A 17,007-nucleotide genomic window follows, 5' to 3' on the forward strand; every position below is an offset into this window, starting at 1 on the left:
GGATGCTGGGAATTGGAACTCTGTGAGGAGTGAACTATAGTTCCCAGGCGTCTTTATGGGGAAGTCGCGCTCTTTAAACGGATGGTGTGCAGGCAGCCTAAGCGTGCGAAATCAAATTCTCAACGTGCCTCACAATCCTGGAATCCTAGAATTATAGAATTGGAAGGGGTCCTGAGGGTCATTTAGTCCAACCCCCACCAATGCGGGAATCTGAACTAAATCAAACAAGACGAAGGACCACCCAACCTCTGTTAAAAACCTCCGAGGAAGGAGAGGGCACCGCCTCTCGTGGGAATATGTCTGTTTCACTGTGGAACCGCTCTTACTGTCAGAAAGTTCTTCCTGCTGTCTTTTTGCTCAGAAGTCAATCCTCCGGTTCTGGGGGCAGGGGGCTACGAAAGGGGAGCCGTTTCGTAGAGTTTCTGCTGGGACTTTTGGCTGATCCAGAAAGCTGTTCCCTTTTCCTCGGATCAGAGCGGGCAATGCGGGAGTAGAGCAGCTTTGCTTCGCCTTATGGCCACCGAAGGCCTGGCCCTGGAGCAACAGCAGAGGCAGTTCAGTGGAGACGGAAGGCTTGAACAATGATCCATTATATACGTCCCTTTTGTCTATACGTGGAGGGGGAGAAGTAGAGCAATTCACAGGTCCTGCCTCTGCAAATCGGATTAGCTTCGTGGGGTGGGATTTACGTGTTGACTGTCTTTGAAGGTATGAAGGTCAAAGAAAGGGAATCAGAGCACTTGACAGAATCCAAACACAGTGAGGAAATGACATAATATCCACCTGTGCACGAAACATACTCTGTAGGGTGTTCTGCAGAAAACGAGAATAGAGAAGATGATGCAGAACTTTGGTAACACCCAGTCTTCTAATTTAAGGAAACCCCTTCCCACCAAGAATTTGAAAGGACGCTTTTATTTACACCAGACTGGGGAGCCTCGGAGCCACTCCCACCATCCCCACCAGCACTGCCCAGTAGTCATGGTGGAAGATGGGAGTGTGCAGTCCAGCAACATTTGTAGGGTTGCAGGCTTCACACTCCAAGTTGGCCAGCCAACACCCCGTTTAAATTGCTAGTGCCACACCAGGTCAAAGCCAGCCAGTGGTTTTCCTAGGGTATGTTGACTTTTCAGTTCATTGGTCAAGTCTTTCTCCCAGGCTTCCTCCACGGAGTTCAGAGAGGTAGCCCTGTTTTGTTTTCAGAACAATTTTGTAAGAGACCAACCAGCAAATGCCATGGCTGAGCCCAGTTACTCCCTGGTGAAAAGGCCAACCATTCTATCTGCTCCTTCACACTGCCCCAAGGAGCCCAGTACAATAATGGTTTCCATAGACAACTTCCATTGTACAAATTGCAGCCTGCCCCATGAAGGCTAGCATTGTGAACATGGGTAAATTTCCTTGGAGGTCAGCCCCACTGGTGCTCAGTGAGATATTTAGCCCTAGGTAAGTTTCCAACAAATTGCAACTTCAATTGTGGAGATTGTTATGGGCCAAACTCCTTTTTAGTCAGCTCTGTTGCACTCGATTCTCGCCACATAACAGCTGCAAGTTTTATAGTACACAGTGGAAGAAAACTTGTCAGAACCGATCCAGTGTCTTTTTCAACTGCAATTCCAAGGCTTCACACAATTTGCAGATATCTAGTGCCTTCATCATATATTTTTAGGCACAAGGCAAAAAGCATTCCTCTTCAACCAGGCCTTTGACTGATTAATACCCTAAAGCCCTTTAAATATGTCTGTGGGAAGGGGGGTGTTATTGTTTTGTTGTTTTGGTTCAATTATTTACTTATGTTTTATCTTGCATTTTATTCTGTGAACCGCCTTGAGATCTTTTGATGAAGGGTGATGTATAAATTTAATAAATAAAATTTAAAAATAGTGCACAAGTGACATAGTTTTGCCGCAGAAAACCCTGGCATCAATTCAAGTTGAGGAACAGGTGAGGAACAAATGATTCTCTTAAACACCCAAGAACAGATAGTCCCAAAGAACCCCAGCTTCTGCCGGTTATATACAGCCTGGCAGTTTTGATACGCACATGTTGATATGTAAACATCTTTCTCATTCATTCCTGCTCGGAGGACTGGTCTTTATGAATCCCATAGATGAGCTGAAAAAACCTGAATTGCTTAGGGTCCTCCAATGGCAGAGGCTTTGGGTTAATTATTAACCCAGCCCTTGAAGGCTGGCATGTATTCTTGTTCTCAGGCACCCATACTTGATATTGGGGTGGGGAACATATTATTTTTTTTACCTTGAGAGCTGCATTCCCTTCCAGGCAACAACCTTGCATGTGCTGGTGATGGGCTGCGCTAGAGGCAAAAGCATGCAGAGGCAACATGTGAAAATCTCACCTTTGCATACTGTGCTAGTTTCTGCATTATGCTAGTTTCCGCAGACCCCCCCTCCCCCACTGTCCTTCACCCATGCCAGCGAGAGGCATGACCAGAGTCCAAAGATACATGCCAGTCTGGCAAAAACTCTCAAGGATGGTGTGAAGGAAGGCCAGCGAGGGGTGAGAAGAGGAGGTTTGGCCTGGAGTCAGGCAGAGAGGCCTGGAGGGCTCCTCCATTCAATACCTGGACTTGAGGTTTCTTCTTCCCCTTATGTCATGCAAATCAGATGCTGTTGGGCTCCAAATTTCCATCAGCCCCAGGCAGCATGGCCAAAGGCCAGGGATACTGCAGGTTGTAGCCCAGTAAGGTTGCAGGTTCAGTTCCCATATGGGGCAGGTGCATATTCCTGCATCGCAGGAGATTGGACTAGAAGCGGTTCTCAACCTGTGGGTCCCCAGATGTTGTTGGACTACAACTCCCATCATCCCTGAGCTCTGGCCTTGCTAGCTAGAGGTGATGGGAGTTGTGGTTCAACAACATCTGGGGACCCACAGGTTGAGAAAGGCTGGGCTAGATAATCCTCAGGGTCCCTTCCAACTCTATGATTCTATGAACTGAACTGACCACAGGTTGCTCGTCGCTGATTTAGATGCCCGTTCCCCATATGCAAAAGTCATGGCTATTTGTTTCAGATGTGTTCCATTACATATGACCTATATTAGCACTCCCCCAGTTGGGCGCCCTTAAAATGTTTTGGACTACAGTTCCCAACAACCCCAGCCAATATAACCACATGGGCCAAGGCAGATGGAACATCTGGAGGGCACCATGTTGGGGAAGGCAGCCCTAAAGAGAGGAGAAGTGGCTAAGCCAGCGTTTCTCATACTTATCCATGTTTGCCAATTACCACTAAAGGGCACAAAGCAATGGGAGTGGTCTCATGGCTCAACTGGTCGAGTGTGAGACTTTTAATCTCAGGGTTGTGAGTTCAAGCCTCACTATGGGCAAAAGATTTCTGCATCGCAGGGGGTTGGAATAGATGACCCTCATGGTCCCTTAAAGCTCTACAATTCTGTGATTCTATAGACTTCAGGGTGGCATGGATACCACTCCAGATCACAATCCACCACTGTTCAGGCTCATCCCCAGTAGACAGGATTGTTTCGAAGGATTGCAACGTGAGATGCCTGCTTCGTATGGAAGGCATTTGAAACTGATTATGTGCAACATACCTTTTTTAAAAAGAAATGAACGGTAGTGACAGAATCAGAGGGTAGTCTCCCACTGGCAGAGTGATTGTGCCTATTATTATTATTATTATTATTATTATTATTATTATAAAAATATTACATCAACACAGAAGCTGCAATAAGAAAGGTTTCGTTGCACCTGTAAGTCACTGTCTAATGACCATGATCCAAAGCCCAGAACCAAGGCTGTTCCCTCCATGGACTTACTTTTGTGAATTAAAAATCAGGAGAGAAATCCTCTTGCTTTATAAGGAAAGTTACCTTCCTCCTGATGGCTTGCAAACAGCTGCTGCAGTGGGGTTCTACAGAGGTAAGGTAAAGGGACCGCTGACCATTAGGTCCAGTCGTGACCGACTCTGGGGTTGCGGCGCTCATCTCGCTTTATTGGCTGAGGGAGCCGGCGTACAACTTCTGGGTCATGTGACCAGCATGACTGAGCCACTTCTGGCGAACCAGAGCAGCGCATGGAAATGCTGTTTACCTTCCCTCCAGAGGGGTACCTATTTATCTATTTGCACTTTGACGTGCTTTCAAACTGCTAGGTTGGCAGGAGCAGGGACCAAACAACGGGAGCTCACCCTGTTGCGGGGATTTGAACCGCCAACCTTCTGATCGGCAAGTCCTAGGCTCTGTGGTTTAACCCACAGAGCCACCCACGTCCCATCTACAGAGGAGATGGGTGCAAATGGACATAGTTCCATTGATACCTACCAGGCTCCAACCCCCACTGCAAAATAGCATCTACCACTCCAGAAGTATTTTTTCTGACTTTCCAAACATGAAAAAGAGCGGAATACTGAAAGGTTTGCACCTTTTGTGGATATAGTCCCTAGTTCCTAAATTGATTTTCCCCCTTGGGATCCAGGAATTTATTTTTACATCTATATTTAAAAAAATATTAATTGTTTGGAAATGCCTGCCCTCCTGTGGTGGAAATGTGTCAGGACACCTCTGCTTGAATGAAAACTCGTAATTCCTTGCACCGTTGAGGCCAGTTCAATAACAATGATTTACTTTCAATTGGTGGACTTTCGGCTTGCCTTCATCTACTTCCTATATCCTCATGAAACTATAATTTTAATTATCATCACTGGAAGACTTTAGATCATTAGCCGCTCTCAAGAAACATTGCACATGCTCACTGCTCAAATTACAGCCCCAGCTCCTGTCTCCTTCAAAATTATAGCCAAATTGTAGTCACCTAAATGCAGTAGCCGGGTGTGACAACATAGGCAAGGTATCTAGATTCCCTCTAGAATCCAAGCACTGCAACGTCTGCAGAATAATTTCCCCGCAGCTATGGGATACAGTGTGTATCTGAAGAAGTGTGCATGCACACGAAAGCTCATACCAAGAACTAACTTAGTTGGTCTTTAAGGTGCTACTGGAAGGAATTTTTTTATTTTGACTATGGCAGACCAACACGGCTACCTATCTTCAAGTGTAGACCTGCGTTCCTCAACCATGCGTTTCCAGAAGTAGTTGGACCATTTGCTCCCAATAGCTCCAACCACCATGGTGAGCCATCAAAGATGAAATGAGTAGTAGGCTACCAGTATTTGGAGACCCAAGGTGCACAATCTAATCAAGTGTGCCCATTTTGAGATTTCTACTGCCTTCTAAACAAGCTCATTGGGAAATGAGACCCACCAAAAACTACAGGATTTATTTCCAAGCGGTATGCTTAGAACTAGGGCTGTTGATGAAAGTTATGAGTCCCACTTGCATAGCACAGTCTTCATCTTGGGTTGCTAAGTCAGAGGAGTTGACCTGAAGTTTTAGGAATGGGTAGGGAATCTATGGCCTTCAAAGACACTATTGGACCCCATCTCCCATCAGCCCTGGCCAACATAGGTTTAGACTGCTTCTCGGGGTCTTCCTAGGCAGAACTAAAATATCAGAATGGAAGGAGTTGCTCTCTGCTTGGCTTGAGAACATTTGCCACCGAGTTTCCATTTCTCCAATGACATGGTCACAAGGCTCTTCCTCATGAGCTCATTGCCTTCCCCAGGTGTTGTCACTCAACTCTGTTCCTATCTCACCAAGCTTTATCCCTGGTTTGCAAGGCACTGACCCTGTTAGTCACAGGTTCCACCTGCTGCCTCCTGTTCAGAGGTTGCTGGATTCCACCTCCTATGATCGCCATCCAGTATGGCCAATGGTCAGAGATTGTAGTATAGTGATCTCATCTTATGCAGCCACATTCCAATGTGCTTGGCTCTGAGTTGGATTGCGGCCACAATATGACTATCCCTTACAACACTCAAATAATATGAAGTTATTCTATTCCTTTCTCACCTTTGTTTGCAGTCCTTTTCATGTTGTCCTCAGATTTGGCAGATTTTTGAATGAAGTTGGGCAGAGGGTGACCTTGCTGAATGCAAGTCTCAATGGCCAAGCATTCACACTCAGGTCTCCCTCATCCAGACACCCTCACAGGGCCATCAAACAGACTCTCCCTGACATTCCTCATTTGCTATATGATGTATGTGAGCAGAAGATAGGACTTAGAATCCTGGTAGCTAGATCTTGAACACAAAGTTACTGGCATATCTGAAGAAGTGTGCATGAACACGAAAGCTTATACCCAGAACAAACTTAGTTGGTCTCTAAGGTGCTAAGGTTTTCCCAGTAGTGATGTATGGAAGTGAGAGCTGGACCATAAAGAAGGCTGATCGCTGAAGAATTGATGCTTTTGAATTATGGTGCTGGAGGAGACTCTTGAGAGTCCTATCCATTCGGAAGGAAATCAGCCATGAGTGCTCACTGGTAGGACAGATCCTGAAGCTGAGGCTCCAATACTTGGCCACCTCATGAGAAGAGAAGACTCCCTGGAAAAGACCCTGATGCTGGGAAAGACTGAGGGCACAAGGAGAAGGGGACGACAGAGGACGAGATGGTTGAACAGTGTTCTTGAAGCTACCAGCATGAGTTTGACCAAACTGTGGGAGGCAGTAGAAGACAGGAGTGCCTGGTGTGCTCTGGTCCATGGGGTCACGAAGAGTCGGACATGACTAAACGACTAAACAACAACAACAACAACAACAACAACAAGGTGCTACTGGACAATTTTTTAAAAATAATAATTATTTATTTCGACAAGGTTACTGGATTTGCAAACCACAAGTCTTTTGTTGTTGTTGCTCCAAACTGTTTTTGAAGCAATCCCATGGATTTCAGTGAATACACAGGGTGGAATGCAACTAACGAGTCCCATCAGTGGAAATCCATAGAAGAACTTCCATTTGCAGAATGGAGCTTTCCCCCCCTCTTCTCCCACGACACCCTGAAGTTGGCTCTGAGGGATGTTTGGAGAACCATCGGAACATCACATGGAGAAGGAAAACAGGATGGTTCCTGATACATATCACAACGCTGAATTTCTCTCATGGTCCGTGGCTACTGCATCTCGCCACCACGCTCAGTCAGTGTTCTATTTCAGAAAGCACTGAATTTTCTGAATTTGCCTCAATCTGTCGTGAACTGAAGGCATATGGAGCAGGCATGCTAATGATGCAAATCATTGCCAAAGTAACAATGGTCATCAAGTTTGCACCCATATTAAATAAACACCTCAGCATCCAACTTCCAGTGCAGCTTATTTGGCTATGGACCATGCCAGGAGGGAAAAAAGTATCATTCTTACCTTAACATCCGATACCCATGCTTGGTGCCTAGGTTATATCAGATATCCTGCTCCTCTTATCTGCACAAAGGCTAGATTGCTATATTAGGATGATAAGTCTTATTAAAGAAAAATGCAGCCATTGTTATGCATACCAGGCCTGGAAAAACTCTTATTTAACATGTCAAGAGGTTGCAGTATTTATTTTATTTTATTTTTTGCTTCCTGTTTGACTTTAAAAATAGTCCACCTATCCAGTGTTTAGGGCATTTAAAAACAACAGCTTGTAACTGCAGAGGATAAAGCTCTAGCACACTATTGGTGCCATATAGCCCCAAGCAAATCAGCTGCAAATCAAGCCACATTCAAATGAGTGGGAATTAAGTTGGTTTCAATGGGACTTAACATTGATAAAGGGACGCGGGTGGCGCTGTGGGTTAAGCCACAGAGCCTAGGATTTGGCAATCAGAAGGTTGGCAGTTTGAATCCCCGCGATGGGGTGCGCTCCCGTTGCTCGGTCCCAGCTCCTGCCAACCTAACAGTTCGAAAGCACCTCAAAGTGCAAGTAGATAAATAGGTACCACTCCGGCGGGAAGGTAAATGGCATTTCCGTGTGCTGCTCTGGTTCACCAGAAGCGGCTTAGTCCTGCTGGCCACATGACCCGGAAGCTGTACGCTGGCTCCCTCGGCCAATAAAGCAAGATGAGCACCGCAACCCCAGAGTCGTCCGCGACTGGACCTAATGGTCAGGGCTCCCTTTACCTTACACTTGATAAACTTTCTCTGGATCATGACAGTTTATTGATCACATTCAGACTCTACCCTTCTCCCTAAAGCAGAGGTTTTCAACCTTTTTGAGTCTACGGCACCCCTGTAGGGCTCTGGAGCTCAGTTATGTCACCCCTTGCTGACAGAGCTGGCAGCCTCGCCCTTTTTCGAGCACCCTCCCTTGTGGGGTGTTCCCTCAGTCTCCTGTCCTCTCCCCTCTCCTTGAGAGACCTCTGGGCAGCCACTGCTGCTGCCCCTGATCTCTGAGCTCCCCCCTCCCCGCCCCAAAGAGAGGTGCCTCTTCACACTGCCCCACAGGGCCCTGGGACTTGTCTGCCCATTCCCAACAGCAAGGACTGGTGGACTGGATGGCTGGGCTCCTTCGCCCACTTGTTTGCTTACTCAGAGGCCGCCTCAGCTCCTGGCAACCAGCACCCCCTGGCCAGCTCTAGATGCACTGTTCACCCAGGGAGCTTGTAGCCAGGGATGCTGCAACAAGCAGCTGTGCAAGTGTTTGGCAGAGATGTGAGAAGGCATCAAAGGGGGGGAAAGAGGGTCAGAGGCCAGTGTTGCCCGTGGCACCCCTGACCGTCATTCAAGGCACCCCAGGGTGCCATGGCAAACTGATTGAAAACCACTGCCCTAAGGAATTAGCAAGGTATAAGTGAAGTCACCCCACTGAGTGGCAGTAGACTGGTCCAAGGCTATCTGTCACACTTCAGAGCTGAGTGTAGCACCCAAGAGACTGGATCTCAAAGAGGAGATGTTTTCTCCATTCACTCTTGGGTTGTTTGGACTGGTTAGGTGCCATCCCACTCTTTGACCAGGAGAGGGGAACCCGTGGCCCTCAAGACCTTGATGGGCCCCAACTCCCATCAGCCTTAATCACCATGGCCAATAGTCAAGGATGATGGTTTATGAAAATATGTTTGAAATTATACGTGTATGTTTGTCTTTTTTAGTGTTTGTTTGTTTTTCTTAAAAATGTTGTAAAACCAATAAAAATTTTATAAAAAAAAAAAAAATAGTCAAGGATGATGGGGAGTTGGATTCCAAGAACATCTGGAGGATTGCTCCTACCCTTGTTCAATCAACATATATGTAGCTGAGCTGTGTATTATCTGTCCGTACCTACCATTTTCTTTTCTCCTATAGAATCATAGCCCCCAAATCTAGTCCAACCCTTTTGCAATGCATGTGGTCCCCCATTCCAAACTGAAACCATACCAGACCCTGCTTAGTTTTGCAAATGTGCTAGCAGTTTAATTGCTGCAGTAATAGCACTTCTAGACCTCCAAGTCTGACTTGGAGTTTCCAGGTTTTCCTGGTCCCCTCCAGGTGGTGGGTTTGAATATTCAGGTGGGCCAGGGTGCTACTACTACCACCACTCCTACATTGAGAAGACCACATGCAACTTGCAAGCTTCATCCTGGCAGCTTTTAGAACATTATTATAACATAAACATTATAACATAAACACCAGGGAAGGAGCATCTCCCCTCCTCTGTACCTCTCTCCCAATTAACCTCTGTCTCCAAGGCCTGCCCCATGACATCACCAGGGGGTGCCCCTAGGTTTGAAATATCAGGGTCTAGGATGCTCCTGACCTGGCAAACCTAAGTCCTAGTGACGTTACCCAGTACAGAGATGGGGAACCTGTGGTCCTCCAAATGCTATTGGACTCCAACTCCCATTAGTCCCAGCCCACAAAGCTAATGGTCAGGGATGATGGGAACTGTAGTCCAACACCTTCTGGAGGCTCACATACATTGGTTTCATGTTTCCTTGCATCCATTTTTAAAAATACAACAGTCTTGCTGTGTGATCTTGGTCCTCTATTCCCAGGCTTTGTGTTCCTCCCTTGCTGTGACTGCTGGATCTTCTAAACACAGTGATAGACCTACCGTATCTTTCGCTCTATAACACGCACCAGACCATAACACGCACATAGTTTTTAGAGGAGGAAAACAAGAAAAAAAATATTCTAAACAAAATAGTGGATATATGATTTTTGTGGTTCATGCTGTGGCCACAGACATGTGATCTGACAGTGAGTTTGGAGTAGCCCAATGCAAAAAGCCTGAGGATCCATGTGGATCCATGCTTTGTAACCACGTTTTAAGTGTGGAGGGAAGGAAAAACACTCAAGGGACAAGGAGCATGCGTGAGGTGGGTGGAGAAGGATGCTGCTAATAATGAAGAAGAGGGGTATAAGGGGAGAAGGCTCCTCTCCTCTCCCACTTTGCTCCTTTAAAGCAAGCAGGCTCTGCTTTTCTCTCTCCTCCCCGCTCATCCCTGGCTTAGCGAGCTGAAAAACTTTGCTGCTATTTAGCGAGCTGAGTGGGGAGGAGAGAGGGACAGAGAGCCTGCTTGCCTTAAAGGAGCCAACCGGACAGGAGCCGCTTACACTCGTGTAAGTGGCTCCTCTCCTCTCCCGCTTTGCTCCTTTAAAGCAAGCAGGCTCTCTGTCCCTCTCTCCTCCCCACTCAGTGGCTCTTCTCCCGCTTTGCTGTTTCAAAGCGAGCCACGGAGGAGGGAAGGAAGGGGAACCATGGATCCTCTGCTCACGGCTGCAGCAGATCCCCCCCCCCCCGCCACCCATAGGCATTCGCTCCATAACACGCACAGACATTTCCCCTTACTTTCTAGGAGGAAAAAAGTGAGTGTTATGGTGCAAAAAATACGGTACATTTTTCAGGCCCAGAAGCTTGAACTGTTACAGGGGGCAGTGAGGTCTGGGTAACCATGGTTGTCTTCTTCATTGGGATTATTCCATGACAGATCACCACAATATTTTTTTTTAAAGAAATAACTACACCACCTCAGATTTTGATTAAAATTGCTGTACTGGATAATCTCATATGCAAAGTCACTGGTGTGAATAAGAATTTCCTATGCCTTATAGTTTTTGAGTCATGTGACTCAAAGTGGGTCTACTAGACCTAAAATTTTGAAGCAATGTTGACGAAAGTCACTTCTGGAGCCCCTCTGAGATTATGGGCCCTGAAGCTTAAGCTTTATTAGTTTTATAATAGACCCACCCCTGTCTAAGCAACGAGTGCTGTTCTGGATATTCCTTGACCTTCAGGTACTGAGAGATGCTTAAAGGTTGCCCTGTCCCTCCAAACAGTGCGCTTGAACCTTGAAGAAGTCAGTAAATGTTTGGAGTATGTAAGTAGCACACTGGATTTTTTTCTGGCAGGTTTTTGGCTGTGTTGTAGCTAAATGGAATATGGGTGAGAAACAGCTGGAAAAAATTATACAGCTGAGAAGGCACAGGTGAGCTGAGTAAATGCCGGGCAGGGTGTATTATACCAGGAGACAGTACCAGAAGTGGTTTAATCAGGCTGGCCACACGACCCAGAAAGTTGTCTGTGGACAAACGCCGGCTTCCTCTGCTGAAGTGAGATGAGCATCACACCCCATAGTCACCTTTGACTGGACCTAACCATCCAGGAGTCATTTACCTTTTACCTTATATTTCAACACCTGGGAAGAGTGATGTGGCTTTAAGGACAAGCTTAGCATCTGAAAAAGCACTGGGAGCTGCTGGTCTGGACTGGTGCTCCTCCTTGTGGATAGGAACTGCATGTTGGTAGATATGACCATTATGGGTTACTTTCTCTGGCCCTGTTCCTATAGCTCGTTGCTTTCAAGTACCGGTACTGGTCTATTAACAGCTTTTCCTGGTTATCCTGAACTCTCACATAGTATCAAACAATCTCTCTCTCTCTCTCTCTCTCTCTCTCTCTCTCTCTCTCTCTCTCACACACACACACACACACACACACACACACAGAGAGAGAGAGAGAGAGAGAGAGAGAGAGAGAGAGAGAGAGACAGCAAATTTCAAAAAGAGGCTAGGGCTCATTTACTTTTAACAGCCACACCTGGTGAAACTTCCTCTACTACAGAATTGCTACAGGTAAGAGGAGCCCTGCCTTATTTTGCATTTCGCTGCCCTACATGTAACCAGCATGTTTTACTCTTGAGGTAACAGCAAATAAAGAATGTAACAAGATCTCTGCTGAAGAGGCCAGTGATCCATTGAATAAGAATGTATGTTGTGCAAATAACTAACACTTCATTGGAATGGTTGAAGGAACAATGTTGTTGATAAATAACTGAACTGGTAGAAGGAACCTCTTGGACCAATTAAAGGTTAGCTCAATTATTGATTTAATTACTTATCGATTTAGTACAGTCATACCTCGAGTTGCGTTTGCTTAACATTGTGTTTTTTCTGGTTACGAATGTGGCAAACCCAGAAGTGTTTACTTCCAGGTTCACCGCTTCACACATGCACAGGAGCGATCTGTGTGCTTCGCGCATGCGCAGGAGCGCTGTGTCACGTCATGCGCATGAACAGAAGCGGCGCTCTACTTATGGACTTTTTGGGGTGCGAATGGCACCCCAGAATGGATCACGTCCGTAAGTAGAGGTACCACTGCATATGCTTAGCAAATATATATGTGTGCATCTGTCTATATATGTGTGTACTTTATTGGATACATGACTATGTTTGTAAATGGATTCTATTGTCTTTGATGTAGTGTTTCACATGGGATGTAAAGGGAAATCAACTTGGAAAGAAAGAAGATTTTTGGGCGCGGATGTCAAACATGGGAACTCCTTTTCTGCTAAGGTCAGTCTAAGTTTATAAGACTCTTTTGGCACTGGCGGAGGAAGAGGGGGGAGACCGCACCGCCTACGGCCCCACGATCCCAGTGGGGTGCCATCGCAGCTGAGCCCCCCTGCACTGGGCGCCACTCCCCTCTGGGTGGCGTGCCACAGCCCTGGGACACGCACCATGCCGCTGGGATGCGTGCCAGCCACGCCCTCGCCTGCTCTCCGCCGCTGGTGCCAGAGCATGAAGCTCTGCCACTGTCTTTTGGATATGGGTGTTCTTATGCACTTGTAAAGTTATAGTTGTATATTTTACATGATCATAATATTGTATGTAATCAGAATACCCCCAAATGTTTGTGGTGGTGAGATGTGCCTGGTGTTCAGGATGGGAAGGTGCGCTTTAACTTCCCACTGTGTGTATGGGACTGATTGGGGGACAGATATTGCTTCAATTTTTAAAAATCTTTTTGCTTTTGGGATGGGCTCGCAAATAGAACACATAAAGGGCCATGAATCAGTCCCCACCATCTCTAGGAAAGAGTCCAGTCTGAAACTCTAGTTACCTGCTTCCTGTCTTTTTTATTCTTTTTTTAAAAAAGTTTTTATTGGGGGGGGGGTTTGTGTTACAAAGCAAACAGGGAATGGGTACATCTATTGTCTTCATTTTCGATTCATAGTTTTTCACAACTTTTTCACAGCTCGTTTACGTTTGGTGAGAGACATTTTGTCATAGACCCATCTTGCAGTTGGGAGGAAGGGGAAGGGAGAGAGAGATGGGGATATTGTTCTTTTGTTCTGTTTCCTATTCTTAATGTATAGAGCGCTGTTGTGTCAGTATCATATGGGTAAGTCCTTTGTTTGTGTATTTATTCATTTTTATCGGTATTGCGAGAGGTTGCAAGCTTGGTTGGTTGTGTTTAGTTGATTATGGTGTGGCTTATTTGTGTGAGGGAGGCAGGCTAGGTTGTTGGGTCAGATTAGCCATATTGATTCGTATGTTGTTGGAGAGGATCGGTCAATGTCCTGTTGTTGTGTGTATGTAATAAAGGGGAACCTGTTATGTACTGAGTTGAATAGGATCCAAAATGCAGCAGTCTGATTGGTCCTAGAACAATAGGATTCAGAATGCAGCAGCCTGATTGGTCCTAGAACAATAGGCTCCAGAATGCAGCAGTCTGATTGGTCCACAGGAGCCACCCAATCCAGCTCCAGGTGGAAGTGAATCCGCGACCTGATTGGCCTACAGGAGAATCCCGGAATTAGCCAATCACGTGGGGCCCATTGTGTAAATAATATATATAAAGCAGACATTTGGGGGGAACTTGCATTCGTCCTCACCACTATGAGCTGAATAAAGAGCATGAAATCCACTCTTGACTCCGAGTATATTTCAGAACCATACCGGGGTGAAGGCATCCTCCATAGCTTGTTCCCGTGCTAGTTGGGTTTGTTGGTTAACTTTTCAAGTCGGGCGGTTTATACCTGCTTCCTTTCACAAAAACAAGAAGAGCCTGCAGGATCAGGCCAGTGGCCTACCTGATCGAGAATCCTGTTCTCAGAGTGGCCAACAGAGTGGCCAGCCAGATGCCCCTGCCCACTTTGACCTTTGGCCTGCCCATTGCTAGCAAATGTCCTCTGGAAAGTTGCTCAGGAGGAAATTATGTCCTTAGTCTAATGTCACAGGGCATGGAAATAAGCCTAGGCATCCACATGCCAGAGCTATAAAGGCAGTTCTCACCTACAACATCTCTCTGCCTGAGGCTGAACAGCAAATGCCCATCCCCCTCCCCAAGATCCAAGTCAAGGGTTCTAGTATCCAAAGGTAAAGGGACCCCTGACCATTAAGTCCAGTCACGGACGACTCTGGGGTTGCGGCGCTCATCTCGATTTATTGGCCAAGGGAGCCAGCGTACAGTCATGTGGCCAGCATGGCTAAGCCGCTTCTGGCGAACCAGAGCAGCACACGGAAACGCTGTTTACCTTCCTGCCAGAGAGGTACCTATTTATCTACTTGCACTTTGATGTGCTTTTGAACTGCTAGGTTGGCAGGGGCTGGGACAGAGCAACGGGAACTCATCCTGCCATGGGGATTCGAACCGCCGAACCAGAGCAGTGCACGGAAACGCCGTTTACCTTCCCTCCGGAGTGGTACCTATTTATCTACGTGCACTTTGACGTGCTTTTGAACTGCTAGGTTGGCAGGAGCTGGGACAGAGCAACAGGAACTCACCCCTTTGGGGGATTCGAACCGCCGACCTTCTGATCAGCAAGCCCTAGGCTCTGTGGTTTAGACCACAGCGCCACCTGCATCCCCTTAGTCAGTTTAATTTGGCACCTGAGGCAGAAGAGCTCACAAGCATCTCCTTTCCACTTCTTTCCTCTGGCAGTAAAAATGCTGCCATCGTAATTTTAAATAACTATCAGTTTGCTGTCCTTTGATGATACTGTCGATCTGCCGCCTAAGGCAGCCACCTCATTTTGCCTCGGGTTAGGACCGGCCCTGTACACAGGTACTTGTAGCAGATCTTATTCATAGCCTGCCTTGGTTATCACTTGCAGCAGCAGCAGCAATCAGTCCCCTCCCTGCCTCCCGAGTGAGAAGAGGTTCTGTAGTGTCACATTTTATCTGTTTTTCGTGGAATATCACCTGAAATGTTCAGTAGCCCAAAAATAAAAATTATAAATTGTTGAGATTTAAAAAAAAAAAAATCAGTATATACACTGGAAAACGTTATCCATAGGTGTTGGCCTCATATCATTGATCCTTCAGTTTTTGCCATTGTTGACATGTTGACGTAAAGCAACAAGGAGGCTAATGAAGCTACTACGCACATTGTCTTAAGACCTGCATATTTCAGTAGGGAAACTGGATAGCTTTTTGCAATTAAAATAAAGGCAAGCATGACGTTCTGCTTAAGCAGATTGTCTGTATGAAGGCTTTATTGTAGCTGCAGATTTAGAGCCTATGAAAAGGTTTTCTGTGCTCGCTGCAGGATGAAGGACATTGCATCAGCAGGCATTCTTGTTCCTGAACACCTATTTGCCAACTTCCCTTTGTGAATGGGCACTTGCAAACTTAGAAGTCTGCGCTTGTGTTCGCACTCCTCATTCTTGTTTATACCTAGACCAGATTCTTAAGGGAGAAGAAGTAGATAGGGTTGCACAAAACACCCCAGCAATGAGCCAACTATGCACAGGTTTTATTCCATATCACAGCTGATCAAGTGTACATGTCAGCAATAGGGTGCCTTTTTAGGCACTGATTTATGAGTTTTGTTTTGCCGGTATCTAAATTTCTGAACAGCTCATCCTGGACCATCTTATTCACTTGCATTCCTTTAAATCATCCGGGTTTTCTTCACTGCCCTTAAAGCACTTGCCAAGTTGTCTTCTATGCCACTAGCATGCAATAATGCTTTGGAGTTAAAATAAGGAATGTCTCTTGTTATGTTAAAGACACTTTTTTATGCTGCTTTGACTTAATGTCTGGGATGCGGGTGGCGCTGTGGGTTAAACCACAGAGCCTAGGACTTGCCGATCAGAAGGTTGGCGGTTCAATCCCCGCAACGGGGTGAGCTCCCATTGCTCAGTCCCTGCTCCTGCCAACCTAGCAGTTCGAAAGCACGTCAAAGATCAAGTAGATAAATAGGTACCACACCGGCAGGAAGGTAAATGGTATTTCTGTGCACTGCTCTGATTCGCCAGAAGCGGCTTAGTCATGCTGGCCACATGACCCAGAAGCTGTACGCCGGCTTCCTCGGCCAATAAAGCGAGATGAGCGCCGCAACCCCAGAATCGGCCACGACTGGACCTAGTGGTCAGGGGTCCCTTTACCTTTACCTAACTTAATGTCTATTTATAGAGACATGACTCTGTATTTGAGTTACCACTGAGGGATATCCCTCCATTCAACTGAATTATTCCCTTGCTTCTTTATCACTGTTTCTTCGAGGTTCTCCACACTAGGAGTTGGAAAAATTTGTCCATTTCAGTTCTCTACTTCTCTTGTTTCCAAACTTAAATTGCATATACCCATGAATGCTTATAGATATAGACTTTGCATGGACAAGTATGACATTTGGAATGCATTTATACAAAATATAGTAGGTTTAAAATTAACACATATGTAATTGGATAATAAAAATACATATACATTAGATAAATACATATGGATTGCAATTGTTAACTCTTGTAATGATATAGTATACTCCTTTTTACTTTTTATTTTATGTTGTTCAATTAAACTATTATTAAAGTAGTAATGTTTCCGTCCTTAGATTTAGTTCTCCACATTTCTGCAGCAATTGGAGATTTTTCAAAAAACCAACCAAAAATATTTATCATTTTAGTATGAATATCTCCTAATAAGCAAACCTTTGTGTGCAGTTTTGAATA

This window comes from Podarcis liolepis (assembly GCF_965112155.1).
Source record: "Podarcis liolepis genome assembly, chromosome: 3".
Classification (NCBI taxonomy): Eukaryota; Metazoa; Chordata; class Lepidosauria; order Squamata; family Lacertidae; genus Podarcis; species Podarcis liolepis.